The sequence below is a fragment of the Mustela putorius genome, unplaced genomic scaffold, assembly GCF_011764305.1.
Source record: "Mustela putorius furo isolate JIRA1106 unplaced genomic scaffold, ASM1176430v1.1 tig00004033_pilon_pilon_pilon, whole genome shotgun sequence".
NCBI classification, from domain to species: Eukaryota; Metazoa; Chordata; class Mammalia; order Carnivora; family Mustelidae; genus Mustela; species Mustela putorius.
The window spans coordinates 583,246-603,147 of record NW_025422169.1 but is presented as its reverse complement, the minus strand read 5'-3'; positions in this window follow the sequence as shown (position 1 = coordinate 603,147).

The window sequence follows — 19,902 nt, the reverse complement described above, 5'->3', positions numbered from 1 at the left end:
TCAGGTAGCATTAAGTCACCCTTATTATTTAAAAAAAAAAAAAAAAAAAAAAACCTCCATAGGCTATTACTTGGTAAATGGAAAAGTTCTATTACTTTAGCAAAGCATTTTTTACTACTCATGGCAGGATTTCAGCCTATTCTTCTCATCTCAACTGCTTTTATTCCCCTTCGCTCTCTACAGGATGCTTTGGCTGCAACAAATTACTTGCTTTTGCTCAAAAATGGTATTTATTGATGAACCTTTGAGCTTCTGTCCATGCTGGTGTCCTTGACTTCAATTAATTCCTTGTTACCCACCCTCCTGTATGTTTTCATTGTTAATCCTTTCTCCAACTTATCAACTAAACTGAATCCACCTGCTTTTCATCTACTCCTGCTGTTTTTGTACGGCTGTTTACTACCATAGCTTCCTGTCTCCCTCACTCTACTGCAAACTCCTTCAAAGTGTTATTTAACTTCTGTTTTAGAACTGAAACCTCTGATTGTGAATTTTCATTTTATTACCTACAAATTATGTGGCTTAAAACTTCTCAATCTCTTTAAATTATAGTTTCTATATCCATAGAAGTGGTAGAGAATTTTAACAAGAAATATACAACATTGTTTCTTTAATCCATGGACGTCTGACCTGTGAGGACAGGGAGAGAGTGCAGGTAGTGCAGGTGAGTGTATTTTGTGTAGTAACATTTATGATGCATCAAGGATACTTTACCAAATAATAATAAAAGAAATAGTAATATAAAAATGAAAGTTAAAAAACAATTTAAAAAGACAGAAACAATGCAATTAACAAATTCTGATTAATAAAGAACAGAGAACATTATGTCAAATTTAATTAAGGAAAAAAGTAAAATTAAAAGATATTAAGTTACAGTGAAATGAAAACATAAAAGAAGCTATAAATACACTATCTTATGATCACTAGACAACTCTTAATCAATAGTCAAAAACAACTGCCAAACTATTTTCCAATATAACATTTATATATTTTTGTTTTTAATACCCCGATTTGTGATGCTTGCATTTTTTACAGTTTTGCTTTACTGTATGAGATAGCCCTTCACAGACTATTTTTCACCCCATTACCACTGTACCAGAATCAGATTATATATATTTGCTTTTTCTTCAAGGTACTAAAAAGACATACTGACCACAAGAGAGGATAACTGAGACATGTTAACTCAGCTGTATTCCCTAGAAATAAACCCGAAATGCAGCTTATCAATTCTACCACATTTCATGATAATTTGAGCAATAGTTATTTTTAATTTGCTAGTTTTTAATCAACACAACACATGCATATGACTTTAAATAAACAGATAGTCTTACAAGCAGTTTAATACCCCAGAAGAAAGCACTTTGTTATTTCTGTGTTAAATTTTTAAAGATGATAACCATACATCTATAAGTAATATGCCTGTATGAACTCTTAGTATTGTATCAGTTAGTAATTATACTTGACTGCTAAGAACAAAACTCCAAAATAACAGTAGCTTAAACAAATCAGGAACATGTATGCACATTGGTAAGGGCAGAACTCTGTCCCTGCCTCTCAAAAGGAGGTCTATCTTTTGGAGTCTATCTTTTGAAGACTTAACCCTCAGTAACCTAGTTAGTTATAAACCTATATAACCTATATACCTATATAACCTAGCTAGTTATAAAACTAGCAAATTAAAAATAACCTTAGAATGTGACTGTATTTGGACATAGGGACCTTAAAAGGTAATTTAATTAAAAGGGGCTGTTGGATGGGCCCTAACTCAATGTGACTAGTGTCCTTATAAGAATGATTATGACAGGGATGCCTGGATGGCTCAATAATGTTAAGCATCTGCCTTCAACTCCAGTCATGATCCCAGGGTCCTGGGATGGAGTTCCACATTGGTCTCCTTGGTCAGCAGGGAACCTGCTGCTCCCCCTGCTTGTGCTCTCTTTCAAATAAATAAATAAAACCTTTAAAAAAAAAAAAAGATTATGACATTCTCGGAGATGCCAGGAACATGCACATACACAGAGGGAAGATCCTGTGAAGAGGTAACAAGAGGATGGTCTTCTAAAAGCCATGGAGAGAAGCCTAGGGAGAAACCAAACCTGCCAACGCCTTGATCTTGGTTGGCCTTCCAGCCTCCAGTACTACGAGAAAATAAATGTCTATTGTTTAAGCTGCTGGGTCTACCTGTTACGGTAGCTGTTTTCGTCCATTATGGCTACTATACCAAAAATACCAGAGACTGTGGGAGCTTAAGCAACAGATGTTTATTTCACACAGTCCTGAGGGCTCCCAAGTCCAAAATCATAGTGCTGCTAAATTTGGTTGTTGGTGAGAACCCTCTTCTTAGTTTGCTGATGAAAACCTTGCTGTGTCCTCTTATAGCACAGACAGAGAAAGAGAATGCAAACACTAACACAAGTATGAAGGCCCCATATTCATGACCTAATTACAGCCCCAAAGAAGCCATCTCCTAATACCATCACAGTGGGTGTTAGGTTTCAATATGTAAATTTTGGGGTGACACATTTTGTCCACAGTAGCAGGCCTAGAACTAAGACACCCACACCCACATATTCTCCCCACACATCCCAACATGACTTGGACTCTGGAAGCTGGCATGATAGTTTGGCCCTGGCAAGATGAAGAGACCAGGCCCTTCCACGTTTTTTGCTCTACCACCCCTTGTGATTGACTTTCGTATTAAAGCTTAATTCAGGAACTCAAGGTGGCTGTTCAAGATGAGCTGTAGCCAGAAAGTGACATTCCAAGCAAGGAGGGGGGAAACTTTGTAACTTTAAGAGTATTATAATATCTTCCTATTGATCTTTTTCTAGCTGGAAGGCTAATTCTTTCTCTCATGTACATTCACTCTGTTCAAGTTACAGTGTAAAACAATTTGGAAAGGGGAACAGTTTAGTACTTTGTATCTAGACATGCAATAAATATTAATTAGGATATTTATTCCCATCATTTTGAAAGTGATGAAATATAGGTATAAGTTTTGAGAATAGGCCTAGGTACAGTGTTTTTCAATTGTGAAAGTAGTCACTTGGCTTTTTTTTTTTTTTTTCAAAAATTGATGCTGCTAATACTTAAAACTTCTTGCAAATTTCTTTAAAAAGACCCCTCTTCCATTTTCAGACCTAACCAAAGCCCAATTTTTCCCTTCTCCTTTGTGGTATCCTCAGATCCTTCAACAAGCCATTTTTCACTAGGACATCCAAGAGCTATTCTGGTACAAATATTTCAAAAAGCTTGGGCTATTTCTATCCTTAATTTGGAATTATAAAAGTCCGGTTGGCCCATATTACTACGTTAGTCTAAAAGTCCAGTTGGCCCATATTACTATGTTAGTCTCTCATCAATACAGTGGACTACCACCATAATATTTGAAATACTCCCTAAGGATAAGAAGAGAGTGAATTGATAAAAGAAGAAAAAAACATGATTTTCTGCAAGAACATAGAAGTACATGTGTGTGAATTACTATGCAGAAGACTATTAAAACACATATTCCCTTAGCCTTCAGAAAACTGGTTTAAATATTCCATATACAATAGAATTGCAAAATTGCACCATATCTCAATAATTTCCCCAACTAGCACAACATATTATTTAAATTCTAGAATAACTTATTACAAAGAATAATTTTTATTTCCAAGTAATTTTAAATCATAGTTATATAGATTGTCAGAGATTTCTTTTTTTCACTATTTAATTCTTACCGTTCTAAAAGATGTTTTTGTCTCTCTCCTTTATAATGATTAAAAGGGGACAGTTAAGGCACATTTTGAAACTTACCTGTAAGGCACAAAACTAATGATCTAAGATCTTTTCCATTTTTTTCTAAATTTTGTGTAAATGATATTTCTTCACGAACAATAATAAACATAGAGTAACAGTTTTGGTTCTTGTTCCACTTTTTGTATTTGAAATATATTTGGTCTTTTTTTCCGCTATAAAAAGAACTTAACTAAAAAGAACTTAACATTTCTAACATTTTAGATTAAGAGAAATTATTTGGTAAATTTAAACTCAAACTTCAAGATACTGGCCAACAAGACAATATCCATTATGCATATGTATGTTTGTGTATATAAACTACATGACAGTTTGGATAATAAAAATTTTAAAAAGGCTTATGATTAAATTTAATTTGTATGAAGGGCTTACTTGAAATGGAAAATAAAAAACCCTCATATATATTTGAAATTACATCTTCCCTCCTAAATACATTCTTGCTTTCTTTATCTAGTGGACATCCTTTCCCCAACAGACAGACACACACACCTGGTTTCATTACCATAGTAGGATTTCTAGAGAGATGGAATACTTGACCTCAATTTCCCTCTCTGTAAATACCATGTAAAGATGTAGACAAGATGTTCAGCCATAACTGCAGTTACTGTATTTTTTATTGGCTGAACTTAGGAGTATCAGGCTTTTATATCCACATTTAACCTCCTGACATCCCTAGAGGGTTGGTCTTCTATTATAATTTCACTACTAAAAATAAATGAATATTAGGAAAATTAATTATTTAATTGAACTAAGTGAAAACAAACTATTGAAAATATTACATATTATAATGTCAGAGAAAAATTACTTTTCAGATTAAAAATGCATCAATTGGGCGCCTGGGTGGCTCAGTCGGTTAAGCCGCTGCTCAGGTCATGATCTCAGGGTCCTGGGATCGAGTCCCGCATTGGGCTCGCTGCTCAGCAGGGAGCCTGCTTCCCTCTCTCTCTCTCTCTCTCTGCTTTCCTCTCCATCTACTTGTGATTTCTCTCTGTCAAATAAATAAATAAATAAATAAAATCTTTAAAAAAAAATGCATCAATTAAAAAAAATGGCTACTTCACATATGATAGGGAGCATCAGTATCATTTCCTTTGTTTCAAAGATACAGATCTCCAACCATAAGGCACTTATGCTTTCACATTATAATTATTCATAAATTCATAAATTTAATAATTGATATTGAATCAAACAGTACATGAATACTGTTTGATTTAATATCTGATGTGAACCTCTCACTTTGCATCCATGTTGCTAGGTGTTGGGAAGGCAATGCTGAGCAAGACTGTTTTCATGGAGCTTATAATCTACTGTGGGAGCTAAATGTGGATCCCCGAATCAGAGATGGTATGCAGAGGGTGAGACATGTGTTGTGATGGAGAGGAGTCTGATGCTCTGAGATGAAAGAACTCAAGAAAATAAGATAGACCAGAGATCAAGCAAGGCTTGTCCAAGAGGAAAAAAATAAAAAGACCTCAAACTGAGCTCTGATACATGTCAAGTAGTAAAAGAGAACTCTCAAGGAGAACATTCCAGATAGAGGTGGAGCAAGAGTAAAGAGCCTAGGAAGGCACATATCGAATGTGAGACATTTCTGAAAGCAGTCCAGTGCAGCTAGGCATTGAACCATGGGAAGAAAGGGAGCACAACAGGGGAGGAGCAGAGCCATGCAGAGCCCTGTAACCACTATCACAAGGTTGTTCCACTCTTACAGCAAAAAGAAGCTGTTGGACAGCTGGAATCAGATCTGGTCTTCAGAAAAAGAAAAAAAGAAGCATAGTAAGCAAACTTTGTTTTACTCTAGCAAGAAATGATGACAGCTTTAGAGATGCTGATGACAGCAGACATGGGGAAAAGGGATGGAGTCAAAAGACAGAAAAGGTCACAATGAGAGGATCTGATGACTTGTATGAGGCATGGGATCAGGGAGGGGGAGAAGGTCAGGGGTGAATTCTAAATCCCTGCAGGGATCCTTAAAGTCCTTCAAACTTCAGGTTTCTAACTCATGGTCTGTCCTCAAAAGCCTAACCCTCTTTCAACATTCTTTACCTAGGAAATGGCCTCTCCACGCACTCATGAGTTTGAAGGACTTTAAGCATCTGTATCAGTTAAAGTCCACTGAGGAGACAGAAACAAGAGGGAAAATTAACAAAGAATGTTAAACTAGGTATAAAATTATTAACAAATGAAAACGTAAAGAAAAAAAATAAGATATCCCAGAGGTGTAAACTGCAGGAACAGAGGCCATCTCTCCAGCTGAGTAAAGACAAGGAACACCAGGAAAAGCCTAGGATCTTCCGGGAGGGTCTCAAAAAAAAAAAAAAAAAAAAAAAAAAAAACCCAGAAACTGATGTGTCTTAAAAAAAAAAACAGAAACTGATGTGTCTTTGAGGAGGACGCACCCCAACCGGCCTGAAATCAAAGACTGGGCTCCCACAGGCCTGGGACACACAGCTGCAAGAACTGGGCACTGGCAACTCTTTTGGTGTCTCTGAGTTGAAGCTCTTCCTACAATTGTTGTGAAATATGCAAAGGGTTTCTGCTGCAGCTGCAGGAAAGAACCTCTGCTGATGGAAGGAGAAGCAACAACACTGATAGTAACCTCCAGCAAAAGTCAGTCCATTCGAAGCAAAGACGCACGCAAAGATAGAGAAAAAAAGGTCTGAGACTCTTCTGCTAATCTCAGGTCAATCCCTGACCCCCTATTTGCAGAGGCTGTGAGGAACCCAGCTGGCCAAGAAATGCAGTTTCAGAACCTCAGTCAAAGAATCCTGAAGAAGGAGAGCACTGAAAGAGTGAGTTTAGAGGTGAGGTGAGAGGCAAAAACATCATCCTTGACAAAACATCTAAGTGGAGAGGACACTCAGCTCAGTGGATAGAAGATCCTGAAATTCAAGTGATATCTTGGGTTTTATATATGTGTCCTCAGCATATTGAAATCATGACAACTCGGGTTTAAATAACCCAGGGAGGGAGAAAGGAAGGACTAGGGTTGCATGTTGAGGAAATTGATGCCTGAAAAGCTGAATAAAATGGTCCCATGGACACTGGGAAGGAGTGACCACAAGCAGGTGGAGAACATAAAACAGGAGAATACTATGTCGAATTTTCAAAATATGGAAAATACTATTTAAAGAGGTAGGGAGTGTTCAACTTACTACATTCTGCTGAAGAGTCAAGCTAAAGGAGGAGGGGGAAACAGGCTTTAGATTACTTCTTTTTTTAAATCCAGCAGCTGCCAAGGAGCAACTGGACATGAGGATATGCATGAGTGCTAGGGGATTCTGTTGGCTGATGTGTTGTTGTTTGTATTTGTGCGGGAGTGTGGGCATGCCTGTTTGCACATTTTTATTCTTGTACTGCAGCAAATTGTAGTATTTGGCTGAATATCTAGTATTTTCTGGAGAGCAGTGTCTATGAAACAGAATCCAAGGTGCCTTAGAACCAGCCTATACTATGCACTCCTTGGTGTACCTTGGGTTCCTGGAGCAAGAGCCATTGTGATTTTGGGGTTTTTTGTTGTTGTTGTTGTTGTTGTTTTGGCTTGTTTGTTTTGTTTTACCTTGAGCTCAATTGGAGCAAAGGCCATCTAGCCCAGATCTAGTGGTGAGAACACCTACTTTGCCACGGTTTGGAAGGCTGGTGTGTGCCAGTGGAATGTGGGTGCTGGGTGCACTGCAGAGACCAAGATTCAGGGAGCCTTCATCTGGGGCATCCAGGGCGGAGTCCCACCCATGCCCTGCCGGCCCCAGATCTGTGCGTCCCCAGGCCACGGCCCAACTGCGGTGCTCTGCCCCATGAGCTAGTGGAAGCTCCAGGCAGGGGGTGACACTGCCTTGGGGGGGTGGGCGCAGACACAGAAGGGAACGGTCGTCAGGGGGCACAGGACTCACTCGTGCAGGAAGAGAAGGCGGAGGCTCGCTGCCGACGGAAGGCCTCAGCCGACAGACCACGTGTTAGCAGGCAGGCTCTCGTTCAGCTCTTCTTCAGGCCTTATTTCGGAGTGTAACTGGGCATTCTGGAGGCTGCAGGCCTTGGGCTTGGGCACACCCTGTCCTGGGGCCCCCGACGTTCTGGAAGGCCACAGTTTTGCAGCCGGCGACGCGCGGATGCCTCCCCAGTCTGGCCTCAGGCGGCCCCTCCGCACCGCATTTGCTAGTGCACGTCCTCCGACACCTGCCCCGGCCCCCGAGGAGCCGCCCACTGTGACTCAGGGCCAGCGGCGGGCGGTGAAGGAGCACTGGGGACTGCGTGCGGGTGGTGGGAGCCTAACTCAGCGGCCGCTCACGGGCACCACGTGCTCCCCATCCGGTTCTCTCCCGCGCCGCGGCCGGCGCCCGAGATCTCGCGAGATTAGGCGTTCCCCTGGACCACGTGGTCTGTGCGCCGCAGCCGCAGACCCGCTTTCCGGTTTCTCGGCGGCGCTCGGATGCTCCGCGCGCCCCCTCCCGCCGTCGCCCGGGCCCCGCTCCGCGTCTGCAGGAAGAGCTCGGGCGGAGGTGTGCCGAGCCGAGCTGACCGAAGTGAGTTTAGAGGTGAGTACACGGGAGGAAGCGCGAAGAGACCACACTTGCCTTAGTGGGGAGGATGGGAAGGAGAGGGTGGCGGCTAATGGAAGTGCGGGAGCGAGGGGCGTCCGGTCGGTGTTCGGGACGTGGCCGAGCTGGCCACGCGTATCCGGGCCCGAAATGACCCACGTGGGACGCGGTTAGGTATACAACAGGAAGGAGAGGTGGAGAAGGCAGGTGGCTCTGGAAGCCTGGTACCCTGGGAAGGAGGGATATAAAACAACATGACGCTTATCTATTGCTGTTACTAAGTTGCTCTTCTAAATCAGTGAAGAAATGAGAGGAGATGCGCGCTGGTACGGCATTGTGTAATCGCCTAATTACCTTGACCTGTGATCTCTGATTTCTCCACTTCGAATTACTATCGGGAGTCACTTGCTTTCAGCCTAAAATCCTCAATATTTTTTTTTCTTTTTTCTTTTAAGATTTTACCTATTTGAGAGAGAGAGAGAGAGAGAGCGCGCACAGGAGCGGTGCGGAAAGGCCGAGGGAGAGGGAGAAGCCGGCTCTCAGGTTAACAGGGAGCCCAACGCGGGGCTTGATGCCAGGACCCCGAGATCATGACTTGCACCGAGGGCAGACGCTTGACCGACAGAGCCCCCCAGGATCCCCTAAAACTTTAGTATTTTTTATAAGGAATATGTGCTAACAACGAATTCTAAGTTTTTGTATATTTGAGAGTGTCTTTATTTTGTATTTGTTTTGAAAAAAATCCTTTTTTTAAAAAAAGATTTTATTTATTTACTTGACAGACGGAGATCACAAGTAGGCAGAGAGGCAGGCAGAGAGAGATGGGGGAAGCAGGCTCCCCGCTGTGCAGAGAACCCGATGTGGGGCTCGATCCCAGGACCCTGGGATCATGACCTGAGCCGAAGGCAGAGGCTTTAACCCACTGAGCCACCCAGGCACCCGAAAAACATCTTTGATGGATACAGGATTCTTGCTTGACAGGTGCTTTCATTGAGCCCTTTAAATAGGTTATGCAGCTGCTTTCTGGGCTCCATTGTGTCTGATGAGAAGTCAGATGTTGAAATTAAGTATTTTGAACCTTATTAAAAGACTTCATGTAAACTTTCAGGTTAATTCTTAAAATTGATCTTGAAAATGGGAAACACTGTTTCTCTTTTTAAGTTTTATGCAACCTGGAAGTCACAGGCTACAGATGGAGCAAAGGGGGTAATTATAAAATAAACCTTACAGAGATGAAAAGTATACACAAGGTCTATAGTCAATAATATTGTAATAACGTCTGGTGAAAAACGGTTACTACCCTATTTCTGGTGTGCACTGCCTGATGTATAACATTGTAAAATCATTATGTCGTACACCCTGTGTGGTACACCTGAAACTACTATGGTATGTATCAATTATACTTAATATGTCTACTTAAACTTCTTCCCTTAGCCAACAAAATTAGCTTTCTTGATATACCTTTGAAAGTCATGTTTTTCCTTGAGAAGCAGAAAAACTGACAAAACAACTGAATATATTGTATGACATTTGTGAAAAAAAGTTCAGTAATGTGGACCCAGAGGCATGTGCCATTACTGTGTTTTCTAAAATTTGTTTCAAGGAAGATTTCTCCTGTAAGAGGTTCATTGACAAAATTGCTGGCCAAGTAAATTTGGGAAAATCTGCCTCTTCAATCGCCTTAGAAATTTTTACACATTAAGATTCTGCAAGTATTATACTAAAACTTTTGTTTAACTTTGTCTGTCTGAAAAATCTAAGAACTTCCTTGGGCAAAAAACCCTTTATTCATGGAGTATATTAACTTCCTTTGAGCCAGTATGCTGTGGACCACACTTTGCAAGCTGTAGCCTGAAGGATGAGTCAGTTAACAAGCTATACATTGAGGAACCTAACACTAACAACAACTGAAAAATAGTTTGATTCTTTCAATGTGCCTGCTCTCACAAATGTTTCTTACTAGATTATATGCAAAACTTTCTCTAAATAACTCCTCAATTTCATTTCTACTCTAGTAATTCAGTTATACAAATATAATACAAACATATATAAATACAAATATAATAGATGAAAATACAATACAAATACAAATATATTTATGATATATAAATACAAATATAATACAAATTTATTTTATACAAATAATAAAAATACAATACAAATATAATAAATACAAATATAATACAGATATAATACAAATATACATATTTGTCTTATAAATACAAGTATAATCCAAACATAAATACACATATGTATACAAATGTATATGTACAAATATATATATATATTATATATACACAAATATATAATGACAGATAAATACAAATCTGTTCGCAGTTCAGACAGATCGTTCTTTTGTGTGAGTACCAGGTAGAAGACTTCTTGTCATCTCCTCCTCCTCTATCTTGACCATCTTCTTTTGCCTTAATGATTCCTGAATAAAACAAGGTAAATGAACATGATTCTTCTTGAGAGTAAAACTGCCACCTTCTGTTTTGTTGGTTACCTTATCCTGGATACGTATTTCACAAGGAGTAATTATTTTCCCATATAAAAAATCACCCTCCCTCCTCCACACACATAAAGGCAATAGATTTTGCTTACACAAAGTCACAAGATCACCCTTTCCTTTTTATCCTGAAGTCCCATTGATCAGTGACAGTTCTCTGACATTACATTTGGTCCTCTTGTACAAAAGCTCATCATAGTGGTTTGTTCTAGCTGTTTCATTATGTTTAACTCGTTGTCTTCTAAAATCACCAATTATTTCTTAACAGTAACGCTAATAACAGAAAATTGATGTTTTCACCTTTACCTCAAATTGCAGTATGCTGTGGAGATGCATGAAATTTGCCATATTCCAAAAAAAATGTTGCCTTCTTATTGGCAAAATAAAATTACACAACTAATTGGCTGTTATGTTGTAGTTTGATACCAGCTTGGCCCACGTCTCTTCTCCTGCTGGCAGTGCAGGAGTTGGTCTACTTCCGTACGCCCTTTCAGTATGTTTTATTATTTAAGCCAAGAGAATGGTCACTCGGTAGATGTTCTTGGCAACTCCAAGGCACAGATGCTGGGCTTTCACGTTTATCTTTTTTCCAATAGGAGCCATATGGAAATAAGTGCCTAATTTATTGGCTGGGAGCCAATCAAGCTTTTTACGAGGCCTACTTGCTAGATTTTACAGCAGCCACAAGTTTACTTTTGTGCTTAGCTACATTGTTAAATAGCTGATGATCACTTCTGATTATTCTTGATGATGGGATTTTTACAGAGTGATTTTAGTTAGAAAGATTTGATTTGTAGATAAAGAACAGTTCCAGTTCTTTATTTTATACTCTAGCCTATAATTCATGGTATATGTTAAAACCTTAAATTTTTGCCACCTTGAAGAAGTAATAAATACAAAAGAGAAAACTAGAATTTAAAAATTTTGGGAAATTTTCTGTGAATATTTGTAATTAACTTCCTTAATCTTTTCAGTATAAACATTAGACATGGTCTTTGACATGAACTATCTTCCAGACCAGTTAAAAAACATATATCAAAGATGTCCAATTGTCATAACTGATCTGGTATTAAAGTAAATGAATAAGTAAAATCTTAAACAGTGACTCAGGTGAAAAATAACTAATTAGAGGTTTTACCTTGTGGTTTGTGAAAAAGGATGCCAGTGAAGGAAAGAGGTGGAAATGGATTGAGGGGGAGGAGAAAGTGAAGTCCAGGGGTCTCAGATAATATTGTACTGATGGGCTGCCCAGGCGTGAAAGGGGCCTGTGTGGCATCCTGAGGAATTTGGACTTCATGATGCTCTTGTTTTAGCACAAACCACTGAGAGCTGTGGCAAGAAATTTCACATATGTGTTTTAAAAGTAGGAGGGACAGAGTGGTTTTAGGGTGATACAAGCAAGAGGTACGCCAGCTGAGAAATAATTTCAGCAGTCCAAGACAGAGCTAATAAGGCTTTCAGTTAAGACAACAGTAATGGAAGGGGTGATAATTAGCAGGGTTTCCAAAAATATTCAGGAAAAAAATAATGTATGTTACCGAAGACAGCGTGCTGAATGCATTTCACAAAGCTTTTCCCCTCCCAACCCTGTGCTAAAACAATGTGACTAATAAAACAAGCCTAACGATAGACTCAGGAATAAAAGAGAGTGCTTCCGAGGCCTTGTATTATCTGGAGGAGGGAGCACAGAAGGCTTTCTGTTGTCTGGAAGCCTGATGAAGAATAGCAAAGCTTCTTGAGACAGCTGGCAGCACTGGGTTCAGAGGAAGACCACATTGCCAGTCCCCTGAAAGAAGCCGGTCTTCACCCCCTCTCTGCACCTGGAAAGCCTGAGCCTGAGGAGCCAGAAATGGAGGAGAGATTTCAGTTTGGCAACCTTTTGTGTTGGGTTACCAGAAGGTATATTAGTCCTTGTGGCTGTAGCAGGGTCTCAGAAGATACAATCAGCTTTGCCTCCTCAATAATTCTTGAATCAAATTGAAAATAAAAATTGACCCATAAATCTTTCACAAATTAGCTAAAAACCTAAACCATATCAATATATACAGTATAGAAGTAAAACTGTTAAGAGGAACTTTAGAGACAGACATTATTTTATTATAAAAAAAGAAAAAATGACAAGTTTCTATATATAGCATGAATACAATGTTATATAAAGATAAAAGAAAGGGAAAATTAATGAAATATGTTCAGATAAAATAAAAGAAGATAGTAAAATAATAAAATCAAATTGAGGTTTGATTTTATTATTAAAAAAGTAGGGGGGCACCTGGGTGGCTCAGTGGGTTAAAGCCTCTGCCTTCGGCTCAGGTCATGATACTAGGGTCCTGAGATCAAGCCCCACATCTGGCTCTCTGCTCAGCAGGGAGCCTGCTCACCTGCTCCCCCTCCCCCCGCCTGCCTCTCTGCCTGCTTGTGATCTCTGTCTGTCAAATAAATAAAATCTTTAAAAAAAAAAGTGGAAAAACACTTGTCAAACCTGGTAAAACAAAACAAAAAAAGAAACCAAAATAAACAGGAAATGGAATATAAATTGATACGTAATCTCAGATACAGGAAGTGTTAAAAGTAGCAGCAAAGAATATTACATGCAAAATTGACCTAAGAAGAGTGAGGAAATCAGACAAACTATCTACAGTAGAAACTAGGAAGATTAAGGAAAATCCAATAAAAATAATAAGATAAAATAGAGTTTTTCAGCTGATTTCTATTTTAATATATCTATGTGTTTTGGGACGCCTGGGTGGCTCAGTGGGTTAAGCCGCTGCCTCGGCTCGGGTCATGATCTCAGGGTCCTGGTATCGAGTCCCGCATAGGGCTCTCTGCTCAGCTGGGAGTCTGCTTCCCTCTATCTCTCTGCCTGCCTCTCTGTCTACTTGTGATCTCTCTCTGTCAAATAAATAAATAAAATCTTTTAAAAAAATAAATAAAAAAATATATCTATGTGTTTTAAGCATACAAAGGAGCTTGTTTTTAAGTCCATTATGTACCTAAATTTTAGCTATGTTAAAGTTACACAAAAATGTTGTATTTTATTGGTAGACATAAAGATGAAACTTCTAAATGAAATTTAAACAAATCAAATTCAGTAAATATACCAGTATGCCATGACTAAGTGGGGTATTCTAGAGATGAAAGATGTTTCAACACTAAAAACCAGTTCGTTGTGTTCGTTAATGCATTATAATTTATTATTATAATAAAAAGTTAACATACAATTTCAAAATGCTTAGATATTTTAAAACTTACCTGCCATTATTAATATGCTTTTCAAGTAAAATAGAAGAGGCACCTACCAATTAAAGGGATTGTGTTGTGTTTTTTTTTTTTTTTTGCTCCCAAACATATCTGAAATACCATATAAAATTTCAAATACTTGAGTGTGTCTGTTCAAATCAGTAATGAGATAGAAGCCTGTGAATGATCGCAGACATGGAAAATTCAAAACACATAATTAAAAACTAACAAGCAGTCACCTGTTAGAGTTAAAGAATTATATAAATCACCTACACATACATAATAAATATGTGAAAGTCTAGACTCTCTATAATCACAATAAACATTTTGAAATGGAAATGGAAGAAGAGAGACTTTAACAACCTCAAAACTAAAAAATCAAAACAAAAGTGTAGGATTTAATAAGATAATCACCAAAGTTTATTGAAGAATAAAGAAAAAGTATAGGATTTAGTCAAAATAAATAAAAGCATAAGATTTAATAAGATAATCACCAAATTTTATTCAGGAGTAAAACAAAACAAAAAAAAAGGTGGAAGGATGAAAGATTAGAAAGAAACATCATTCTGAAAAGAGCTAAAATTTAAAATGCCAGGCTGACACATATTGATAATTTCATTCAGAAGTCTAAGTTGTAACTTAACTTAAATGACTTTAAAGTCCACAGGAGAAAAGTTCACAGAATAGTTTCAAAAAATGAATGATAGCAAATAGAGACTCTTGACAGACAATGACATATACTGATTTCAGTCAGGTTTTGTAGTTAGAACCACAGAAGCCAACTCTGACAAATATAAGTAGGAAATTAATACAGTAATTATTTTAGATAGTATATATGATCTCAAAATAGGTTTGGATGTTCAACAGCTAGGGCTGTTGCAAGGCCATATGCAGAGAAGTCACACACAACTCAGCCAACATAGAATAGGGAGACAAAAATTTGTGTCCAGGGTCTGCGGAGACCGGGATTGGGATACCAAAAGGGAATTTAATAGGAATAAAAATGACACATAAATACACAAGCGCTCAAGAGGTTCTGAAGCCTGTAATCATTTTAGTTCCTAAATGGAATGAAGTGTCACCAAATGCATGCCAGTATTGTAAATGTGTGGTTCTCTGTGGAGAAACATCCTAGGACCCAAAATATTTCTTCTGTTTCTCATATGCTATGTTTCATGCCCAATCAAGCTAATAATTTGTGTGAGAAGACAATATAGTATGACTGAAAAACAAGAAGAACTAACACACAATAAAATCAAGCCAGGGACCAAGAAGTACCTATGAATCACAATTAGGGTTTTAAAAGTTCTACCACTGAAAAGTATAAAGGGACAGTCTTAGAGCAGCCAGGGATATGAAGTCACAAGCCATTCAAAGAGTGAAATGAACAGAGATAACTAGTTTTTCAAGTGAAACCTATGAATATCAGTAATTACATTAATTGTAAATGAAAGAGACTGCTCTAATTAAAAGATAAAGATTGCCAGGCTGGATAGAAATCCAAAACCCATAATGTGTTTCTTGAAAGGAAAACCTATAAAATCAAAAACAGAAATCAAAAATTTGGTTGGGTGCCAGGGGACTCAGTCATTAAGCATCTGCCTTCAGCTCAGGCCCTGATCCCAGCATCCTGGGATTGAGTCCTACATTAGGCTCCTCACTCAGTAGGAAGCCTGATTCTCCCTCTTTCACTCTCCCTGCTTGTGTTCCCTCTCTCACTGTGTCTCTCCCTGTCAAATAAATAAATTCTTTAAAATGAATAAATAAAATTTTTAAGAATATGGAAAATTATATTCTGTAAACATTGACCAAAAATACTGGTTTAACTGTATATTAATACCAAATGAAGAAGATTCGAGGAAAAAAATCATTACTTGAGCTAGAGGAACATTTCATAAGCATGAAAATTGAATTTTGACAATATATGAAAATTCTAGCTTTTTTGGTATGCCTGAGTGGGTCAGTTGGTTGAGCCGCTGCCTTTGGCTGAGGTCATGATCCCGGGATCCTGGGATCAGGTCCCATGTCGGGCTCTTTGCTTGGCAGGGAGTCTGCTTCTCCCTTTGCCTCTGCCTGCTACTCTGCCTGCTTGTTGTTCCTCTCTCTGACAAATAAATAAATAAAACCTTAAAAAAATTCTAAAAAACAAAAATATTCTAGCTTTTTTATATGCCTAAAATATAACATAAAACAAAAAGCAAAGACTAATAACTAAACACTTTAATTCAAAATAATAATGAAAAGTTTTAATACACCTCTCCTTACAGACGAAAAAAATAATAATATAGAAACTTAAACAACACACTACGACAATTATGTAGACCATCCAACATGTGCAGAATGTGCATTCTCTTCAAGTACACATAAAGCATTTGTTTTTAATTGATCGTATTCTGCATCACAAAGCTAATCTCAGATTTCAAATGAATTAAAACATTTATAGTATGTTTCTAATCATAATGTAGTTAAGCTAGAATTTAACCACAAAATTATTACTAAAAAACAGTCTGGAAATTCAAAAACAAAATTATATATCTAAACTCTCTATGATTCAGAAAAAAAAATCAAAATAATGAAATACTTCTAAATAAATGGTAATACACTTCATATTTAAAGCTAATCTTCAGTGTGACTAAAGTTTTGTTATAAGGGAAATCTATAACTTTAAATGTATAAAGAAAAAAGCTGAAATTATCTAGAAAATCTATTTAAGACAGTAGAGGTGGGCAACAAACAAATGAATTGTTCAGGTAATAAAGTAATAGAAAAATCAGTTGAATAAAATATAAATATATTCAAAAGGATTAGCAAAACTAAAAATGGTTTATAGAAAGTCTGAAAAAAATTATAATTCTCTGAATAAGGTAAAAAGTGAGAAGTTACCCAAAAAAGGAACTAAAAAGCCTACCCACTAGAACCTAGAGAAATTAAAACAATTATAAGTAGTTATGATGAATAATTTATGCCAATAAATTTGAAAACTAAATAAAGTTGTAAAACTCCTAGAAAACACAACTTACTAAAACACAAGATAGAAGTAATAGAAAATCTGGACATTATTATAAATAATTAATTCAGTCTCCAATTAAAAATATCCTCCCATAAAGCTGTGCGATAGAAGGATTTATCAGAAGATTTTTTTTTTTTTCCATCAGTAAAATCTTAAAAATATTTTGGCAACTTTACAAAGTCAAGAGAGAACATAAAATTCTGGGCACTTGGGTGGCTCAGTCCATTAAGTGTCTGCCTTTAGCTCAGGTCCTGATCTAAGGGTCCTGGTATGAAACCCTGCATTAGGCACCCTGCTCAGAAGGGAAGTCAGCCTCTCCCCCTGTTCATCCTCTTCCTCTCTCTCAAGTAAATAAATAAAATCTTTAAAAAAAGGGAGAGAACATGAAATGGTAACTGCAATTAAAAAATCATAAAAGTGTAATGAAAAAAGAAAATTATAGACCAATCCCAGTACTGAATTTGATTTAAATATTGTGAACATAGTATTACCAAATTAAAACAAGAAATATATACTCAACAGATTCATCTAAGAAATGGAATTTTAGGGGCGCCTGGGTGGCTCGGTGCGTTAAAGCCTCTGCCTTCAGCTCGGGTCATGATCCCAGGGTCCAGGGATCGAGCCCAGCATCGCGGGCTCCCTGCTCAGTGATGAGCCTGCTTCCCCACTCTCTCTGCCAGCCTCTCTGCCTAATTGTGATCTCTGTCTGTCAGGTAAATAAATAAAATCTTTAAAAAAAAAAAATGAAAGAAAAAATGGAACTTTATCCAACATCCTAAGCTCAACATAATTCCCAAGATTGACAAAGAGGAAAAATCAAATAATAATCTCAACTGGTGAAAAAGCATTTTAAAAGATTCAACATCAATTCTCGATTTAAAAAAAAATAGCAAACTACAATTAGGAATGAATTTCATTATTCAGGTAAAGAGGATCTAGAAAAAAACTTCAAGTTAGCAACCTTCTGGAGGTATTCTCTAATTGCTACTTTTCAACATTCATTGGCCATCTAGTTACTATAATAAGATAGAAAAATCGAAGTTCTAGAGATCTTAAAGTATACTAAAATATTCATATTTACAAGTAGATATGATTGTATCAGAAAAATAATATACTTATTAAAAATAAGCTAGTTTAGCAAGTAATAGAAATATCACTTGCATTTTATATTTCATAAATAAATAGAATATGAAAATATATAAGATAAAATTTATATAGCCCAAAAATGTAAGATAAAATACAACAATATATGTAGAAGACTTTGACACAGAAACTTACATAGCATTATTGAGAAAAATCAAAGAAGACTTAAATCATCAAGGAACAGACCAGATTCATATATTAGAAAATTCAGTAATGCAAAATAAGTCCATTTTTCCCAAATTACTATATCTATTGAATGTGATTTCATTCAAAACTCCAGTATCCATGTATGTGTTTAAAGTTTCACATTTATTCTAAAAAATATAAAAGACCAGTGATGCTTAAAACAGTTTTGTAGGTAAAGAAAAATGTAGGAGGAAATACATAAACACATAGGTACTTTTGTTTTAAGTTAATTATGAAAATATGGTATTAAAATATATATTCTCTGTGTATATGTTGGATATGTATATCTACTTTATATAAAATGATCTTGAAGGCATTATATATATTTGCCAGACTATTTTTTGGACACACTAAAAAATCACATTACAGAACTATAAACAATTTGGTGTTGGACAGAAATAGAGTAATTAACCCAATGGCACTGAATGGACTCTCTGATACAGACTGATGTGTTTGTGTGTTCAGTGTGTAAGTGCGTGATAATTTAAAATGGGATACCTGTAGAATTTTCAAATCGATGACAGGGCAGATCATTGGATTAATGGTGTTAATACAGATGACTGTTTCTTGTGCTCGCTTCAGCAGCACATATACAAATGAATGTTCCTTTAGAGAAATGAAATGGAGTTTTTTTATTTCAAAATTCTCAAAAAATATTCTAATTACTGTATGCATCTAAACCAGAAGATGAACTTACATGCTTTTAGAAATCTCCAAACTATTAAAATTGTTTGGACAAAATGATGTTTACAAACTTGGGATAGGAAAAATAAAACAAAACAACAACAAAAACCTTGGATAAGAAAAGTCATAAAATAAAAGTCATAAAAGACTATTTTAATATGATCAGCCACTTCACAGGAAATTAAATATAGCATAACTAGGCAACAAACAATAATAATAATAAATAATATATGATTAAATAGGAAATTACATAAAAGTAGCATAAGTAAACAATAAACTATGAATAACATCAATAAAATAAATAGCACATTCTCAAACTCATTGTAATCAAGGAGGCACAAATCAAAAACATGAGATGAAACTTTTATCCTGCCATTTTAAAATTTCCAATATTCAGTAACATCATGTATAGATGAAAATAAACCTAAACTGATCATTAGTATAAATTGAGGATTATCTATGGAATTTCATGGAATTTTAAATCTGCTAATTCTACTTTGAGGTATCTGCACTAGAAAATCTGTTATAGCACAAGTCCAGTGAAGGAAATGCATTGTAGGCTGTAACAGTGAAGCAAGTCAGTTTCAGTGGCTCTCACTAATAAACTGTGGAAAGCCCACACTGTAGATTATTATGTAGCGCTACAGTTTCTGATTCCTTCAGCATCTGGTGTCCGTCAAGTAGGTTTTACTTTTAGATCCCTCCTGAGATACACAGTTCCAGGGTAAAAACTGCAGCCCTGGGTTGTACTCAAAGGTGAACGAAGTGCGCCAGTCAGAGAAGAGCCTTGGAGGGATTCT